The sequence below is a fragment of the Pholcus phalangioides genome, unplaced genomic scaffold (assembly GCF_987345545.1).
Source record: "Pholcus phalangioides strain wild (caught in Gottingen) unplaced genomic scaffold, Ppha-v1.0 ptg000041l_1, whole genome shotgun sequence".
NCBI classification, from domain to species: domain Eukaryota; kingdom Metazoa; phylum Arthropoda; class Arachnida; order Araneae; family Pholcidae; genus Pholcus; species Pholcus phalangioides.
Genome location: NW_028301627.1, coordinates 3,265,307 through 3,284,187, shown reverse-complemented (window position 1 = coordinate 3,284,187; position 18,881 = coordinate 3,265,307). Strand labels below are relative to the sequence as shown.

The window sequence follows — 18,881 nt, the reverse complement described above, 5'->3', positions numbered from 1 at the left end:
CTTCTGCAGCACTAACACTTGTGTGAGTTTTCGAATTGATCAGAAGCTATAAATTCTGTCTAAATTAACATAAAACTGGTATCGCCTTTATCCACATCATCTTCATTACGTGATCTCGCAGATGATTCACCCATACTATTAAAGATGCGTTGGAACGGACAGCAGGCAACCAAATCTCTTATAGTTTCTGTGATTCGTCTGAACTCTGACGTTTTTTAAAAAAATTCTCTCAGCATATCCTTTTGAAAGCTTCTGCTGTTTTATCCTGAAGATTATGATGAGAATCTTCGATTACCTGCAAAATAAAAGTACATCATCATCACAAAGTCTAAATCTATTATAATCAAGGTTGGCAAGGTTTTGGTCAATAGGATAAAACCCTTGGTATTTACTTGGCATTAGTATAAAACACCTGCTTCAAAAACCATACAGGAACAATAAAAATTAACATCAAGCCTTCTTATTGGTCATTGGGCCATCTTTCACATCCGGGAGCTCTTACTAATTTATGCTCCTGGTTGAAGGAGCAACACAAAAAAGTCGTCTGCTCTCTCTCTCTCTCTCTGGTGGCGGGAAATTTCAAGCCCTTTGATTGGTGTTACTTCTAATCCGGGGATTTTGAAACTTTGTGTATACCAAAGAGCGAGAGGAGGGAGGGAAGAGACGGAGGAAATCACGTGGGGGGGAGGGGGGACTGGGATCAATATAGAAAGAAGCATTTCATGAAAAACATTAAAATCATTTGAAATTTTTTTTTTTCATTTCAGCAAATTAATGACAGAGAGAGAAAATTTAAAACATATTTTTTGTAACCTGCGTGTGTGTGTGTATATGTGTGTGTGCGAGCATTTACATGCGAAACTTTTTTTTTATTTGCTTCTTCATGTCAATGGTATTTGAATGGGGGGAAAAATTTCGAGAAAGATATTCTGTGCATGTCGTTTGAAATTAAATTTTTTTGTCAATCTATTCACAAATTTGTTCGTGGCTCTCCTCTTGCAAGATTTTCATCCGTGGCCCCCTGGAATATCCTAGGGCCCCCGGTTGAGAACCACTGCTATACAAGACGCATAGCAAACGGGGGGGGGGGGTATGACATTTTACTGGTGAACCGTTGATCATAGAATTATGCTTCCAGTTAGAGAAGGTTTCCAAATAACTTTCCTTCTTTGTGACAGTTGGCAACTTTTTGGTGACAGAAGTATTTGGCGATGGTTCGTCAAAACTTTTGGCGAACAATTTGCAATTTTTTTGACAAAAATTTGCGCTATTGGCGAGAATTGGAGATTTTGCGCCCGTATTTCTGGCAAAATTATAATGGAAAATGGCATGCGTATTTCTTATCACTTATAACTTTCATCGTTAGGCGTCCTGCCGCTTATCGCGTTTCACCAGAAAGAGTCATCTCCACTACAGGGAATAGCCTTAGATGCGGAATATCCTGAATAATAAAGTCAACCGACGGTTTTAACAACTGGATGTTGCGAAGATATATTTCGGAAAGAGAGAAAATTCAACTGCCCCTGCGGGGAATCGAACCCACGTCCTTTCACTTTCCGGGTGAACGCCCTAGACTACAGAGGCACAGAATCTCTCAATCTTTCCTTGGAGCTCGTGTACACTGAAAGGGACCGTACATGGACGGCCGGACGAGACTCAGGCCAAGCTCACAGCTGCTGACGCTGCCACCAGATGGCGACAAGTCAGACCGCAATTCTCGATTTTCCCAGGAAGCCTATGATGCCTCTTGAGACAGCTCGTGTAATCTTCTCTAGCACGACATCAGCTGTTGTTGAGCGAGAAATAGTGTTCCGAAGATGGATGTTGCGATTTCCTCCTTCCAAAGGTGTTGACGCAAGCGGTACCATGAAGTGATATAACATGCCCAATATATAGGAGCGAATCACATCGTCGTTTTCTGGGAATTTCGCTGGTAATTGATAAGCGCTTTTAAATACGTATGTGTGCAAACAGATTTTTTTTTTCTATGGTTCGGTTTATTTTTCCTCCTCGACAGAAAAAAATTAGAATTAATTCTGCTACCCTGATAATGCAGGAGAAAGGGAGAAACTAAAAAAAAAAACTCACACGAGGCTATTTAAAATGGTACCAGAAATGAGTGCATTTGGCAACCCTATCCCCCAACAAAATATTCCGACGCAACTCACCTGTTCGGGGATGAAACGTCATCGAATTATCTACAAAAGCTTCGCTTTTAACAATGGGAGACAATTTCAACAATGATAGGGAAATAAATTCTAACTTATGACATGACATGAATGTCGCTCTCCACTTGTTAATGCAAGATATACAGAAGACTGGATGTTGTGAAGATATTTATTATTATTTATTTCTCAAATAATAAATATCTTCACAACATCCAGTCTTCTGTATATCTTGTATTAACAAGTGGAGAGCGACATTCATGTCATATATATAGCCATCTGGTGGCTCGTCGTCCATGAGCTATTAGCTGATCGGTTGCACCGTCCATTGCACGGTTCCGTTCGGCATATTTACGCTCTAGTGAAGGAAAATCGCTATCTCCTCTGTAGCTTAGTGGTTAGAGCCCTCATCCGGAAATCGAGGGACCCGGGTTCGACTCCCGGTAGAGGCAGAGATGAGTTTTCCCTTCCTTAAAAAAAAATTAACATCTCAAATAATAAATATCTTCACAACATCCAGTCTTCTGTATATCTTGTAGAAATTCTAACTTCATTTCTAAACTGTCAACAATGAGCACTCTCTATCAGTCTTCAACAATGGATGCAATGGGTTCGGACATTATAAAAAAGAATGTTGTGGTGCGAATTCTTTGTATATGCGATGTCTGGGTGAGAAGGACTCCTTCTTCCACGAAAGGCCTAAAACAAATTAGGTTCGTGTCAGCCTATCGAGATCGTTAGTATGACAGTGGACGGAGGTTTCGGGCTTGCCCTTAGAATTTGGCTTGGCTATTTTCTGAGTGAGCTGAGTGAACGGCAGGCATATACCGGTCACTCCTTTCAGGGTTTTCTCTTAATGTGCGAGATTAGGAGAAGCGATCGGCAACTTGTCGATCGTGATCGGAAATCGTAACGGATTTTGGTCGATCGCCAAACAATCATAGAATTTGACTTTTGTTTTCAGTACATTTGAATTTATAATTTCTATTAGGTGTATGAAGTAACGCGAAGTTATGGACTTTAGGAATTCACGATGTTGGTAAATGGTCGTGGGTGAGAAAATTCACTAATCGGTTGCATTTTTAAAAGAATTATAAAATTTTTATGGTGTAATCCGCGCGCGGGCTTAAGGCCGGGATTGCACTATTAAGTTTTATGAAAAATATTTTATAAAAGTTGAAAAATTCAACCAATAGGTTGCAACCGGTGATCTTATTGGTTGAATTTTTACGTTTTATCAAAGAGCTTTTACAAAACTTTTATGGTGTAATACGGGCCTTACACTATAAAAGTTATTTGTCAAAGATTATTTATAAAATAAGTTTGACAAAAAAATTTGATAGTGTAATGGGCAACTTTGATAAAAAAAACGCTCTTTATCAATGTTTCTTTTACCAAAGTCAGCCTCTTACTGGCACAAATTGCTAAAAACACGTGGTCAAACTCCTTCCAAAGAAAACACTGAATGAAAAAGAAATAATCGAGAAAATGTTTTAAAAAAAATGTTGGGAGTTCCGAAAAGTTCCACAAGCCTTAATAGAAACCCTCATTCTCAAATTACCACCACCTTAGAATTCCAAGTGCTAGAACCAGGGCCGCAACTAGTGGGGGGGGGGAGGGCAAGCAGGTCTCGTGCCCCGGACCAGAGGAGGTACAAATTTTATTCTCAAACCTCTCCTTCAACATTACAAGGGCGCGCCAAAATGCGCACTTGCCCCGGGTTACTAAGCATCTAGTTGCGGCCCTGGCTAGAACTACCCTTTTAAGCCTCTCGGAAAGAAACCAGGGTTGATTTCAAAACAATCAAGTCCGACTTTTTTTTTTTTTTGTTCAACTCTTTCGTTGCCACATTATGAAAAATGAAATAATTATCGTCTACCTGCATGCAAAAGAACAAAAATAATTGAATAATGGACGCGAACTTTTTTAATTAGCGACGGATTCGAGAAATTTATTTTCGAGATGACCATCAAGACACAGGGCAAGGTCCTTAACAGATGGGTTGGCCAACAGGGACCCGCGGGCTTCGAATACCCAGAAATTTAAAAAAAAAATTTAATTATTGCTCATTTTTCAACAGAATTTTAACAAGCAAAATAAGCTCGGGAGAAACCTCCTGAAGAATAAAAACATTACGCTACATGCATTTACTAACCGGTACTTGAACACGGATAAATACACTCGAGAAATTAGTGAATTCAAGGAAGCAGCGATCCTAATTGTGTCGTTTGATGATCAATTACGGCTATTTAAGGATCAAAATCAACGATCCTTACTGCAGTGCCTTTCTCGGGTAAACATTGTCGACTGTGACCGAACGAATTTCGAGAAGTAAACAGAGGGTACAGTTCGTAGTGGTTGTTGTTTTGATGAATATTTTGTAAATTATTTTCTCTGAAGACATCGTCTATTTTTGAACATTTCCAACCATCATACACAATTAACATATTTTTCTCATGTTGAGCCTTTTTACACATCGAGATATACATTTTAATTCACTACTTTTATTGCTTTATAATATATGGTCAGGGTTTGTTATTTTTCTTTTTTTGGTTTTCAGGTTTGGCAACGCCAGAGAAAGTGTACAAACAAAGAAGCGGAAACAAACAATGCTTTCACTTAGCGATTGTGGCTTCCTTCAGCGTTAGTATTTACGCCCTCATTCATCGTGATATTATTTTAGTTTGACTAATTAGTCATCGGTGCATTAATAACGACATTTTGCTCATCGGTGCATGAGGTTTCCGATGACTGAAGATCAATATGGTGCCGGTGAATGAAAGTACGTGAAGTATGAGCATGCGCAAAGCATTATGGTTTGTTAACCCCGAAGTCTTTTACGCCGGGTTTTCCCATGATTAGGTGGGTCTTGGGACCATGATTCCCCTACTTTTTATCAATTGTAGAAATTTGGCTAAACAGATGGAAAGAAGTTGTAGCCAAATGAGAGAGAGAGAGAACTTAATTAACAAGACTTGTTTTGAGAAAAATCTGATTTAAATTTAAGAAAAATCATGATTTTCTTCATACCCCGTTTTTTATCTTTTACAGCTTCTATGGCAGCTTTTAAAAACCAAGAATCAATGAAATTGCTGATCAAATGAATAGCCCTTAGTTGATTATCACTGAATAATCGTTATTGTTGCAGGAATAATCCGTTAAACTGTACTTTGAATGTGTAATTTTCACAGAAAATTGCTTAGCCCGATTGTGTTTTTCATAGTTATTGTCGCCCCCACCTCCATCATATTCCGAGAGTTACCACAAATACAGAACACACGTTTTTTTGTATATCTCGTTAATTGAACATTATGAGGGTAGAAGGGAATATAAAAGAGAGGGTGCAGTGATTGTTGTCGATGTTTTGTGTAAGAACATTGTGATTTATGTTTACCGTTTCTTCTTCTTCATATCATTAAATATGTAAGAGTGTGTTGACAAGACTTCCTTTACCAATTTTTCTACACGTGAACAACATACCATAAAGGATCTATGTCATGAAAAAAATATTGTGCTGATTTGAACTTGCGAAGCCCTTCCACTATGTTACTCATGATGATCTTGCTTTCCGCTTCTTTATCTTGATCTGGTACCGCTTCAGGGTGAAAATGGATTTTAATTACGCTTATGATCACCTAGTTCTCAGGTTGCAACCCTATTGCATCCCGAAACATAACGTAGGGAAATAAAAAAACTTTTTTTCAATGCTCACCTGTTTTTTTTTTTCATCTTCCTTTCTCCACCGCCCAGCAATAATCTTTGTTAGAAATCGGAATAACCCATAGGGCACATACACATGAAATAATCCAAAATTCAAGGTATAAATCGAAATAATCGACACAGAATTGAATAGACAGTAAACAAATACTACCAAATTTAAAAGAAAAAAGTCACACAAGAAAATGCAAAATTAAATCACTGGAAAAATTCATTTCTGTTCGAAGTTACAAGGGAGTTTTTAGGTCTTGGCCCAACAGAAGCTGTTTAACGGCATCGAGAATTGAAAAAAAAATTGGTGATAAAGCGCAACTGTGAGCAGAATGCTGAAGGCAAAATGACACATAGTATTACACATATACACAAAAAAACATGTTTTTGATTATTAGTAACTACACCTGTAGGTCGAACTTTGTTCTGGCTGATGGCTGGGGCCCCCGGACCTGAAAATATCGGCTTTGTTTTCACCACCCCCGGTATTAATATTACTTCAGTAACCAGAGTCAAAGCTTTCAGACAAAAAATACAGTGTAATCCAGTTGGATCAGACGAGCACAGCGAAAATAAACAAATGTTTCCGTGGTGTCGCATTTGGGAATCAAATTAAATCTGAACACGACATTGCAGCCACTGAGTTACGATTCTTAAAATGTGCAGCAGCATCATCGCTGCAAATTATAGCTTTTCGTACTGCAACATTGAGTTGTTTTTTTTTGGAAATTGGCTATCATATATTCATTAAAAATCTTGACTTCATAGGATGTAGGCTTTTTGTGTCGAATATAATGGCATATGACTGTTTTGTTAAATCATCATCTAGTTCTTTTCTGTAATATATTACAGCAGTATATATGGTTACAGTTGGGTCCTTGTCACTTTTTCAGTGAGCTATCACCACTTCATTTTGGTGTTTTATTTGATAGTTTTGAGCAAAATCTGTTTGGAGCATGATCTCATTTGGCAGCAAATTACCTTTCTGCTTTCTCCGCTCTTTTGCTTGGTGACTCAATGTTGTAGACATGTTCTGCAATCTTCATAGTCTGTTTTGCTGACTCTGAAGCAAACAAACTAGGGGTGAATTTTTTCGCCTCTAATTTACCTCCATTCCATTATTCAGGTTTAACTTTGACAGAGTTAGAAATTTCCTTGTGATGAACATGTTTCACATGATGCTTTCGTGCAATTAACAGACTTCATATCAGAAATGATGATTGCCAAAAGATCATTCACAGATTCAATATTGGAATTTTCCCATCCACACACGAATGTATCAGAAATAAGAACAACAAAAGAACTTCTTGATCTTAAGAACTGACAGTATTTACTTCCACTGGTTGGAATTGACAGAATTTAGACACACTTATTGTGGCATTGGGATTTTCAGTTTTGAATAATTCATACACCTCCTTCAAATTGAACATTGGGAGACGTCTTGCCAAAATCACTTTCTCCTTAGTTACTGGGTCTCTAACTGATTTTACATCTTTTTTTTCCCAGAGGCTGACGAGAAATATCATCTCCGCGATAAAAGTTTTCAACCTTACTTTTTCATTACAGCTTTTTCTTATTACTTTATATTGTACTCTTACCAGAAATTGGAATCCCTAAATTAGTAGCCATTGTTTTAACAAGTGCAACTTATTTTCTTGGACTAGGTGGTAGTGTACTTTTGGTTTTTTGGAGAGCCTTTCTAAAGCTCTGAGGACCTCCGAAAAGATTTGCTTTGGGCATCTGGTGAAGATAACTCAAACTTTCTTTTCTGACACATTTTTTGCATTCTTTATTTTTACGCATGGTGCTCTTTCTCTATCCATTTCGCATTATTTTTTTCTCTTCAGTCTCAATAACTTCATATCAACCCTAACCTTTTCTCTTTCTTCAACTTTTTGCTCTTCAGTTTGGTTAGCTCAACTTTTCTTATTTTTGCACTCGTTGCTGCCATTTTTTTCCTTAAAAAAACAACAAAAGAATTTTCTTAGCTGTGAATCATATCATTACTTAAAATTGAAGGATAAAATTTTAAATGGATAAAAAATGTGAACAAAGAAATTCATGGAAGTAAAACTTTATTCAGTTACGTTGGTCTCACGAATATTGTCGGTTAAGTAGTGATCATTCTTCTTGCATGAATCCGTACTCTGGAAGCATTTACCTCTCATCTAAAGCACCCATTTGCTTGGTGCAGCTTAACCTGATTGGTTCTTACGCCAATAAAATCTAAATCCAATCCCAATGTAATCCATTCGAAGGTAATAACGCCCCCCAACTTAGGCTACAATGAGTTGTGCTATTTCAGAGTTACACAATGTTTAGTGGAAAATGGGCATTTCTGAAATTCAAGCATAATCACAGGATTATTGCTGAGATTATTAAGTGATAATAGAGTGAAAAACTGTTTATTTGATCAGAAACATCGATTGTAATGAACATAAACTGATTTTCGATAAGTATATTAAGATAAAATTTTTTTAATAGAATCGCAACTGTATTTTGTGGAAAGAATGCCGAAAATTAATAAAGATTACACTATTTTGTCACTGTACAAGAATCGCAATTTACTGATTGTTCGTAAATCATTTTTTGTTGTTTATACTATTCATTTTTTTCTCTCCGTAGGTGTTCCGTACTAATATTGTTTACGATTCATCAGAAACATTAGCCAAAAGTTGATCTTTCATTTGAGCCGATGAGTAAACCATCAAAGTGTACCGAAACCATCGCTACTTCAGATTCTTTGTCTGCTGCATTTGAAGTCCTTAAGTAATAATATTTTTTTGCTACCAGCATTTTGGTTTAAGTATTAAAAACAAGAATGTCTTTAAGTGAAGGAGAAAGTCCATTATTCGACTAATGTACAGGCGAATGGCACAGAAAAATAATGATGACACTAATGGTAATTTTTTTTATAGAAGGGGGGGGGGGAGGAGAGACACTACAGTGGTAATGTTTTTCAAAAAACCAGCTTAAGAAACATTGTAAGCGGGAAATCTTAGAGAATTACTTAGAGTTGAGTTCATGAAAATAACTGACTAATAAATACATTTTGTGGTGGTGTTACTAACAACACAATTCCGACAACAGTACAAATTTGGTGGCTACTGATGGCAATGCTACCTCTCGACACAATGATAACCCCTCTACAACAATATTTTTTCTTGGTTCGTAGAGTATCATTATATCGAGGTTTCACTTTGTATCATCAGGATGATTTTTTTGTTTTACTTCGAAAATGTTTTGCTCATATTGAATGAATTGTAATGTAGTGTTGGGATAAATCTTGCATTGATGATCCACAGTGGATTGTGGGGGGGGAGGGGGGTACAGTGTGGAAACAAAAATAATATAGGAAAACAATGGTTCTGTTTCATAAAGTACAAGACGTATTGTCATAGAATGACCTTTACTCATAATAAAATGCCGCTTTTGACACATCTTACTGGATCTGTGCCTGGCAGTGATTTTGCCAATTTGTACCGCTTGACTTTGTAATTTAACTGAAAAAATAACATGATAATGCAGTGGAGAGTTTAAATGGAATAGAGATAATTTATTAAATTTAACTTAAAACTTCAAAACCTCTTAACTAAGAAAACTTGACTTTAAATCATAGTTTGCATTGGTTGGCGTTGCTTGAGTTTTTAGAACACGTAACGGAGTGGAAAAAATACATGAATTATTATCATTAGAAATTTGAATGATCGATAGTTGATAATTTTATTAAATTTTGTTATATTTTGAAGCATATATCCATGTACTATCACTTGACGTTGATATAGATGAAAAAAAAAGGAACTTAATTATTTATGATAATGCCGTAATGTTAATGGGTGGTGCATAGCCAGTGATTGTGTTGATCTTTACTTGGGGTGCTTCGCCCGATGAATGCACCACACTACTACCACCGTGATTAGGCATTGTAATATACCGCTTACAAAAAGTTCTTGAATATTAATATGAAATTACGTTATATATTAATGCAACCTTGGACTCACATTGACACGGTACTGGTATGAGGCACCATTGTTAACGGGTGGTGCATTATTTTTATTGTTAACGGGCAGTACTTTCAATATTGTTTCATATCACCGACTTACAAATGTCATGGGTTACCCATCTGCAACACTGAATCTAAATATCGCTCTAATGTAAACATCCTTAATGCCGTGATCGAATTTAATTCATAAACTTACAAATTTATGCCCCTTAAATACATTTTGCGCTGTGAACCGAAGTCAATAACCACATGCCCGGGTAAATGACAAGTCCAAGGAAACAAAGATAAAATAGTTAATTAATCTTTAATAATTAGGCTACTCTAAAATTTATGACCACATATATGAATGTACATTAAAAGTTAGGATACTGCATTACATTATACGAGTAACATGGAGAGTGAATGTTAAATATTTGGTTTATATTTTGGAAGAGTGACTTACCCCAAATCCGGTGGAGATCGACTTCACTCTTTCGAGAGTGCCCATCTCACACTTATCTTGTGGACTTCCACAACCTCTCCAACTCTGTCTCTCTCACTCTCTCTCTGAGTCTCCACTCTTCTCAAACTTCATATATATATTTTTCTTTGGCTATCCGCCTACTCCTACCTATATTCCATAAACTTCATCTCATTCGCTAATTCCGATTTTCTTTCCTAAATTTTCTTTACCAAACTTCTCTTCACTTTACATTATTGGCTAACATTTTCCTATGGACATGCGTTTCATTGGTTACTGCTATCCCTTTGGTTCAGTTGACGTTCCTGTGGGAACTATTCCCGGAATTCGCAAATCTCCTTTCACCAATACCATCTGCTCTAACCCTGGATTTTCTCATGCTTTTACATGTATACAAAATTCTGACCAGCTGCAAATATCATTGAAATATGAGCACGGCCGCTGAATTTTATTACCATATTCTTCTTATACAACTTATACCGATTTCTTTCATAATGTCCTGAACCTCTTATACGATTCATTTCAGTCCCCATATTTATAGATCTGTTTATCGCTACTTTTTATACTACTTCTTTGATTCTGTATTCCTTACGTGCTACGCGCCAAATTTATAGGTTTCTTTCATGAGAGATCCGTATTCTTTGGGACTCACACCTGGATAACACCTGGCTGGTATGGCTTTGAAATACATAATTTCAAAGTCCATCCTTTCATACCATTATCCCTCGAACGATACTATTATTTAACTTTGCTAATTCCTTTACAGTATAACAGCAACAGATTGGATATTACGCAGAGAAAAATCTGGTACTAAAGACGTAACATGTATCGTAGGTCGTTTTTTTAAAGTCGAATCCAAAAAAAAGTTGATTAAGCATTAAAAGTGAACTTTCCAATGAGCTCAAAAGTGTTATCAGATTTAAACTGGAATAAAAATATATTTCCCAAATGACCGTAACACAGTGGACATTTTAAGATGGGAAAAATATGGTCCACTCCCCAAAAAAGTCGACAAGCTGTTTCTCTCCGAGACTTTATAATTTTTTTTTACAAAATTTCAGATTACTCTGGTAGTAATTTTTTTTCTAGTTCTTCATTCATTTCTCTGTCGTATGGCTTTTCTTAATTTGTTTCAGTTGGTATTTAATTATTTTTTTAAATCATTGTTTGTAGCAAAACCTCAAAATCTTTTTGAAAACAAAATAATTTGTTTTTAATAGTAGCCTATATTTGCCATTTATATCCATTTTCTAGATATGTAAGTTTTTTGTTGTATATTTGTATTTAAAAAAAATGACAATCATTAATACAGAAAAAACTGTGCTCTATTTAAAGATTTTTTACAATCATATTTGAATACAGCATCACAAAATAGTCTAAATAAACTTATTTCACTCTTTAATATTAAAAATAAGTAAAGTAAAAGTTGTTGAACAGTGTAATCGGCACAATCTGTAGATTTCCAGGTATCAACATAAGTGGATCCGGTTCACTTTACTCCTAATAGATGAGAAGGATTTACTTGCAAGTTAAATGTAATCATCATTAATACGTATTGAAGGTTTTGCTTTTACCTTTTACTTAAAGCTTCTGCTTTTACTTTGATTCTTTTGCTTGTGAGCATTTCCTCCTTTTTATTAATACGGCCCATTATCTTTACTTTGATTTCCTATTTTGATGTATGGTTTTTGAAGCAAGTGTTTTGGAAAATATGGTAGATACCAATTGTTTTACTGTATTGACCAAATCCTTGCCAACCTTGATTATAATAGATTTAGAATTTGTGAAGATGATACTTTTTCTTTTGCAGATAATCGAAGATTCCCATCATAATATGCAGGATAAAACAACAGAAGCTCTATAAGAAAAGATGTGCCTGTTTCAAAAAAAAAAGCTTCTGATCAATTTCAAACTGAAGAAAACTCACGAGTGTCAGTACAGCAGAAGAACATTGATAAAATTGAATGATTTAGACTTGTGTCCATAAAAATATTAAACTGAAATGTCCACGCTGTAGAAAACACACATTAGTGTTATATCTCTATTAAGACTTTTCCATGGATCAGGTATTTAATTCTGTAAAAAAAGACAACAAAAATATGCTGCATCTGTGGAAAAACGTCGATCAACACTTTGAACTAGCACACAAAAACTAGCACTGAGGAGGTGCCACATGACTGTGAATTTTGTGAAAATAATTGTTTTGCAAAAATGTAGATGTACAAAAAATACAATAGGGAAACCATATAATTGTGATGAAACATTTTTTGACATCAGTGATTTGAACTGATACAAAAGAATCCATGCACAGTAGAAGTTGTATCATTGGGAACTCTGTGATAAAATATTATTTCGAGTAGGCAATTTAAATAACAAAATGGGGATCTGAAGTGAAGGAAGGCCATACAAGTGTGATATTCAGTGATAAAAAAATTGCTGACAGTTTTTACCAAAATACAAAACAGTCTACACTGGAAAGAATTCACACCAGTGTTGAAATATGTGGTAAAACACTTTCTCTTGTAGATAATTTGAACCTCACATTTTGTGATATTTGTAGTAAAACGTTTTCTAGCCACAGCACTTTGAATATGAGCAAAAGGGTCCAAATGAAGAAGAAGGTGCATGAGTGTGAAATCTGTGGTAAAACATTTTCTCAAATAGGTGATTTAAACACACACAAAAGAGTTCACACGGGAGAGAAACCACACGAGTGTGAAATCTGTGGTAAATCATTTTCTCAACTTGTCCATTTAAAACTACATCGCAGGGTCCACACGGGAGAGTGGCCACATGAGTGCAAAATCTGTTGTAAAACATTTTCTCGAATTGACATTTTAAAATTACACTACAGGCTCCATACTGGAGAAAAGCCGTATGAATGTGATATCTGTAGTAAAAAATTCACTCAAGTAAGTGTATTAAAATCACATAAAAGTGTCCACACTGGAGAGAGGCCACACAAGTGTGATATCTGTAGTAAAACATTTTATCACAGAAGCAGTTTGAAACAACACAAAAAAATCCACACGGGAGAGAAGCCCCATGAGTGTCAAATCTGTGGTAAAAAATTTTCTGAAGTAGGCAAATTAAAATTGCACAACAGGATCCATACTGGGGAGAAGCCGCATGAGTGTAATATCTGTGGTAAAACATTTAATCACTTTCACAGTTTAAATCGACACGAAAGAGTCCACACAAGAGAAGCCACGTGAATGTGATTTTTCTTACCAGAAGTTCCCGTCCAGTTTTAATCTGGTGAAACTCAAGTTAATTCATTTTTGATGGGGTTCAAATGAAATAGGTGGTGTCAAGCAAATAGCTTAGCATGAGAAGATGTCCTAATCAAGGCTTGATGAATCCCCAGTTGCCATCGCGACTACAGAATAGGTACCCAAATTTTCCTTTGTTTTGGTTTTTTAATTCAAGTCTGAGAACTATACAAAATTTTAGAACTTATACCCGTATATATGCACGAACATGGAAAGGATGTCGTTTAAAAGTTGAAAAAAAACATTATTTTGTACCTCTTTTTCCTCAGAAAAAATTTTTGGCTCTTGAAAAGCTGTTCTGGTGACTTTTTTGTGATTTGCCGAGCCCTGGTTTTGCTACCATATTTCAGTGGATGAACCTGCACCCTCTTTTAATTGTTATGGGGCGAGAGAGAAGAAAATAAGTACACACATAAAAAAAATCCAATAAGAACTCTTCCAAAACCTATTTTAAAAATGAATATATTTTTTTTTTATTCTGCAAGAAGTTTTCACAGGTTTTTGACAATTGACGGGCGTCGAGTTGTTTTCTATGAAATTTTTACCGATTGTGACGGAAACTAAATTATTAGTGAAGCTTTCTCAATGCATACTGCAAGCTACACTGATGGAATTTTTGTTTTCCAGTATCCCATATGGACACACAAAAGTTCTCTTACTTGAATATATCACACACATGATGAATTTTTTTTTATTCGATCAACGTTTCCTTTATTTGTTTGTGATTGTGTCAAGTGGCCCGAGAAAAGTGAATGATTAATTCACAAAAATAATGCTCAAGAAGAATAACTGTTGTAAATTTGTAAATTTTTCAAAAATTTGTCTTCACAAGTTATAGCAAAAGAACCAGGAGTTTTGTGAGGAGGATGGGGGGAAGGCCAACATTTTTTTTCTGACTCAACTGTGTGCTACCAGATTCAATGATTTCATAACAGTATTTTTGTACTTTTTCAAAAATTTTCGTCCATGGCCTTTGCCCTTCCATTTCCGGCCCCGGGTATAGTTTTAATACGTCTTTGTGAGCATATGATTAATATTAAAAAAAATTAATAATCGTATTTCGGAATGAGATTTCTATCGACGACTTCAGAATTATGATAAATATTTTTATTGTTGTGTCACAATCGAATATTTCCCACGTTTGAAACTGTTTTTCATTAGATCACGTTAACTGCATCCTTCCATATATGATTCCTTGCGTGATACATGATAACTTTGGTATTCGGATCATATTAATGCATATGAATACGTTTTGTACATCAATTTAGAAGAAAATAAAATAGATATTTACATAATTCATTTTTTATGAAAGCCTAATCTCTCGATTCCAAAACGGGCCTTGTTTTGTATACGCTTTAAACCGAAGTTACGCCCACTTTAGTGTTGCGGTTTTACATTAGGAAATCTACTATTGGGTTCAATTAAACTCTTTTAATCGACTCTACAACAATTCTTTCCTTTTTATACCAATAAAAACTTAGTACTTTTTATGAAGGATGGTCTTTTTGACATTTTATTTGAGTTTGGAACATGATTTCTAAAAATCATTTGATTTTACCATTAGAAAATTGTAATATAATATCCTATTTATTCATTCATTCATCATCCAACAACAGAAAATATCCAGTTACAGTTGGAGAGGGTAAAAAAAATGCATCGAACAAAAAAGTAATAAAATAAAGCTTAAAAAAAATTCATAAAGTACACGAATAAAAATACACAGTAGCTTATGCCCACAGGTGGACTAAAAAAAATAAAACATTTAATCGACGAATAAAGTTGATATATAGGCCTTGATATATAGTAAAATGAAAAAAAAAAGTAAAATAGAAACCAATTATGAAATTGAATATAAAATCGAAAATTAAATATATAAGATGGAATATAAAATACATAAAATTAATAATAAAAATACAAAAATCCCATAGCTTAACAAGGTGATGTCAAAAACTTCAATGGGGAATAATTTCATAAATTTTGAATTCTCGTCATTTATTGATCATCACCATCCTGATGCTAATTGAAAACTTTAGACAATAAACAAAAATTTCTCGGGAATTCCAAGCAATCAAGACCTCAATTAACAAACGCATTTTAATGGTCTCTACTATTGGACCCCGATATAACGAAGTTAAATTTAATGAATTTTTAAAAGACACGTGTGCGAAAATGTTATTCGCAAACTCAGATGAAATCGGGGAAGTACTTACGGGATTAAGTCAAACATACTAGATTCGTTTGGGAATTTTTTTTCATATTCATCAAATTCATCAATTGCACCAGGGTATTTTGCATAATGACCGATTTTTATCACGTTTACCGGAACATCATTTTGAAACTCTTGCCTCTCTATGCAGTTTTTCTGAAAATTCTTCAATTTTATGTATTTATATAAATTATTATCAGAACAGTCCGAAATAGGTAAATACAAATGCACGTATGCGTAAAATCCCGAGCTCTTATTATAACGGAGGAGTTATATATCTCAAGTCAGTTCCCAAAAACGACATTCCTAATAATTCAGTTTTCGTATTATTAGTGAGAAATGTAATATTTCCCTTTAGATCATATTGCGTGTATGATCTCGGAAAAAAACGTTGCCAAAAACAAACTAGTATTGTGTTTAAAGATTTACAAGAAATATAATGGCAATAGACGATATCAGAGGTTTTTGCTCAGAAAAATTCATAATGTTAACAGAAAAATTACTCTGGTGAACAATTCACGAAAAAAACATTAATTTTTACATTACTTTCTCATTAGAAGAGGTCATATGAAGCATCTGGTGACGTCGCCTAACATCTCGAAATCACACATCAGATCAGAATGTAATTTTTCTCCCCGCCCCGTAGAGATCACGTATGAAGAGACAGACAAGGGAGTTTATGTTTAATTTGTTTGTATATTTGTTAATGCATGTCTGCATAGAGAGATAAAATTTTGTTAAATCCAGGTAACCGTCTGATACTGATCTTTTCAACACGATTTTGCAGGTGAAATGCTCCACAACCTTCACAGTTAGTATTTTTAACAGTTTTAGGGATAAATTGCCAACATCGCCAGCTCTGCAAGATTTCTCAGCACCTCCTAGAGATAGAAGGCATCTGCACTGTTTGCCATGAACGCCATTCAGACTACCTAGAAAGTTTGCCACGTTTTGAAAGACACAGCATTCTATTTCGTTTCTTCTTATTTTGGCGTAGAATCTTCCTGACTCGCTCACAAATACTACACAGTGCTTGCATGTGGGGCATAGAAATCGCCAATTCTGAGCCCGATCATTTCCTTTCCTCACGATGATGATACTGGCACGAGCAGGGAATTCTTATTCCCTGAATATTCTGAGGGAAAATGAACTACTTACTGACGTCACAAGCAGACTGCGGAGGCCTTTCGACCCGGTTTCTTGTTGGATCGATTTTGTCGAAATTTAGCAGGTTGGGGAAACTAATGGGAGATACAGCGCCAACATTGAGAGCGCGGTAAAATATGTCCAATTTCGACCCGCTACCAAAAAAAAAAAAGATGAGACAATCTCACGTCCGACGATTAAGGCCCCTTTACACGTACAATCTTCCCCGCACGCCCGGAGCGGGCGTTCTTGCGCGCAGGATTGGAAGGCGGTTAAAGCCCCTTCACTCATGCAATCTTCCCCGCACGCCCGGAGCGGGACGTTCTTGCGAGCAGGATTGGATGGTGGTAAGGAACGCGGCGTTCAAGAGCGTGTTGTTAAAAAGAGACACATTCTTGCGCGCGCTCTTTCCTGCACGAAAGAAGGCCCCGTTCAGAACTGTGAGTGTAAAGGGAAGCAGGACCAAATCGCGCGTCCCCCCGCCTACCATTCTGTACCATGATTTCTTCATATTCCAATTAGTGACTGCAAACGGATGTTTTTCTGGATTGACCAGCTTCATCCCATTTCGGTTCCCAAACAAGTTTGAAAAAATCGTATTGTAATCGAATTCATCCATTCGTTTATATCCACTTAACACTGTTTTTATCTCCCCAGATGGTCAACCATAGCCCAAAGGCTCTCACCTAAGCCCCGACCGGCGCCAATAAAAGTATCTTTGTTGCAGAAGATTCTTTCTCATATATATCACTATGTCATGTTCTATCAGGGTCGTAGACAGAATTCTGTGCCGGGAGGTCACAACTGTTCATCAAGAACAAGGGAACCAAAGAGATAGCACAATAGAATTGACCGTTATCCTGTATATATCAGTCGCTTCGTCCTGAAACGTTCCTGACACAGGGGTAAAGCACAAACGGCGACATGACCACAAAAAATGATTGCTACCGCAGCAGGGAGTACAAACCGATGTGTTAGCGCACCAACCCCTCTGTGAGTATAAAAAATCCGCCGTTCGGAATCGATAAACTGTAGGTACGGTCTAATTAGCTCTCGTGTGCAGAAAATGTCCGTGGTGCGATAAAAATGATCAAATATATTAGTCAGGAAAAAGTGTATCCCCCCAAGTTCCCGCTAGGGTTTCTCTCCTGGGTTCCCGTGCGTGAAATTCGACCGGGAACATCCTGGAATCGCGAAAGAAAAATTAGATTGAAGCGGATCACATTTCTTAGCTGAATTCGACACAGTCTACTTAAACGATTGAGGTTTATTTTTTCCAAGCAAGCAAAAACAAAACCACCGAAAACTCATTTCAATAAAAGAAAACTTAGCGTTTGAGTGAAGTAGAATCCATAGTTCTTCATTCAATGTGTCACTATGAAATTCTTAGGAAATATATCTTAAGCAATAGTCCTTTTTTTTTTCTTCTCAGCATAGGAGAGTTTCATCTGTGGGCCCCCCCCCCCCCACATCCTTTAGCCGGGCCCCTATGCTGCCATCTATGTTGGGCCCCAGCTAAATTTTTTACAAGCTCCAGTGTAGTGAATTTATAGTGTGAAAAAACAAATACATTAAAATATTTCCTGGGCCCTCCCGGCTGGAGCCCTCTCGACCCTACTCCTGTGCAGAGACCTTGTTTTCATCATTCCAATAGTGCAACTTTGTGATTATTATCTATGAGACAAAAAAATAGTTGCCCTCGTGTACGGCAATAAAAAATCCCATTCTATATGCAGCTGGATTACGGACAAAGTTGAGTTGAAAGAAATTGCAACACACCATAGTTTCATGGTAAGTATTGATATCCCCCCCCCCCCATCCTGGAGCAGGGCCGGGATCTTTCGTTCCATCCCCCCCCCCCCACCAACCAGACTTTTCAAGGTCTCCTTCTATGGTGAATTTCTATTATGAAAGCAAAAAA

The 18,881-nt window shown here is 36.3% G+C and overlaps 2 long non-coding RNA genes across 2 annotated transcripts; one reads left to right on the top strand and one right to left on the bottom strand.

Moving 5' to 3' along the window:
* Nucleotides 1–23: 23 nt before the first annotated feature.
* LOC149065070 (uncharacterized) lies at nucleotides 24–4,534 on the bottom strand. Its single transcript, XR_016195676.1, has 2 exons — nucleotides 4,321–4,534; nucleotides 24–295 (listed from the first exon to the last, which is right to left on the bottom strand). It is a non-coding gene; the product is annotated as an uncharacterized LOC149065070 (long non-coding RNA).
* A 200-nt stretch (nucleotides 4,535–4,734) lies between these two features.
* On the top strand, nucleotides 4,735–15,102 carry LOC149065069 (uncharacterized). The gene is made up of 3 exons (XR_016195675.1): nucleotides 4,735–4,947; nucleotides 8,499–8,642; nucleotides 12,147–15,102. It is a non-coding gene; the product is annotated as an uncharacterized LOC149065069 (long non-coding RNA).
* The last annotated feature ends 3,779 nt before the right edge of the window (nucleotides 15,103–18,881 follow it).